The 1746-nt window shown below is 38.7% G+C and overlaps 1 pseudogene; it reads left to right on the plus strand.

The window, feature by feature from the left end:
- Positions 1-361: 361 nt before the first annotated feature.
- Positions 362-670, plus strand: LOC101359016 (40S ribosomal protein S17 pseudogene; annotated as a pseudogene).
- The last annotated feature ends 1076 nt before the right edge of the window (positions 671-1746 follow it).

Genomic DNA, 1746 nt, shown 5'->3' on the forward strand with positions numbered 1-1746 from the left:
GCCACATCCTTTAATTAGCTTTATCAGTAATGCAGTGACATTTGACCTCCATTTGGCTGTCTTGTATTTTATATCTCACTAAATTATGAATTTTGGAGGTGAATAATGTTATTTTTTGCCCTTCCCAAAAATTATAGCATAATCCAATACGATAAAGCTGTTAAAACTGTGTCTTCCAAGTGGTAAAAATTAAATAAATACGTTAATGAATGAAATATAAAATATATATTTTATTATGTAGAGTATGAGAACCATATTGAGAAGTATTGATAGAAATTTACTTTTGCATTATTTGTAAACAAAATAACTTTCAATAGATATTTACACACACCTGGGCAATGAGTCCCATACCAACAGGCACATGTACGAGGAGATCGCCATTATTCCAAGCAAGAAGCTCCACATCACGATAGCAGGCTGTGTCACACATCTGATGAAGTGGATTCAGAGAAGCCTCGTGAGAGGTATCTCCAACAAGCTGCAGGAGGAGGAGAGAGAAAGGAGACATAATCATGTTCCCGAAGTCTCAGCCCTGGATCAGGAGATCATTGAAGTAGATCCTGACGCTAAGGAAATGCTGAAGCTATTGGAGTTTGGCAGTCTGTCCAACCTGCAGGTCACTCAGCCCACAGTTGGGATGAATTTCAAAACACCACATGGAGCCGTTTGAAACTTTCTGCTATGCTGTAATTTTCCCCTGGTCTAGAAGTTTCTCAGCACAGGGACCTCAGCACAGGACACACTCGGCTCCTGGTGCTACTTTCTTGTTAGCAGGAGGTCCCCCTCCTCTCTGCTACTTTCTCTTTTTTATATCACAAAAGAGACTGACTTAAGATATGAATTAATCCTATAGATTGAGTCCTGCCTCATTAACATAACTGTCTTTAATCCTGCCTCATTAACATCAAAGAAATTAGGATTTACAACCCAAAGGATAATCACATTAGATCACAAAATGTTGGACAACTAAACAATACTGGGAATCATGGTTGTGCCAGGTTGACACACATTTTGGGGGGACACTATTCAATCCATAACAAGAATCTTCCTCTCTTTCACTGACCCTCTGTTTACCAAGCATGATGTCCTTCTCCAGGAACGGCCCATCCCGACAACATGTCCAAAGTACATGAGACTAAATCTTGCCATCCTTGCTTCTAAGGAGCATTCTGGCTGTATTTCTTCCAAGACAGATTTGTTCCTTCCTTTGGCAGTCCATGGTGTATTCAGTATTCTTTCCCAACACCATAATTCAAAGGCATCAATTTTTCCTTGGTCTTCCTTATTCACTGTTCAGCTTTCACATGCAAATGAGATGATTGAAAATACCAAGGTCTTGGTAAGTCTCACCTTAGTCCTCAAAGTGACATCTTTGTTTTTTACCACTTTAAAGAGGACTTTTGCAATTAGATTTGTCAAACGCAATACATCATTTGATTTCTTGACTGATATTTCAATGGGTGTTGATTTTGGATCCAAGTTAAAAAAAAATCCTTGACAACTTCAATCTTTTCTCCATTTATCATGTTGTTGCTTATTGGTCCAGTTGTGGGGATTTTTGTTTATTTTATTTTTAGGTGTAATCCATACTGAAGGCTGTAGTCTTTCATCGTCATCAGTAAATGTTTCAAGTCTTCCTCACTTTCAGCAAGCAAGGTTGTGTTATTTGCATAATGTCAGTTGTAAATGAGTCTTTCTCCAATCCTGATGCCCAGCTCTTCTTCACACAGTCCAGCTTCTCGGATT

This window comes from Trichechus manatus, unplaced genomic scaffold (assembly GCF_000243295.1).
Source record: "Trichechus manatus latirostris isolate Lorelei unplaced genomic scaffold, TriManLat1.0 scaffold00032, whole genome shotgun sequence".
Lineage (NCBI taxonomy): Eukaryota > Metazoa > Chordata > Mammalia > Sirenia > Trichechidae > Trichechus > Trichechus manatus.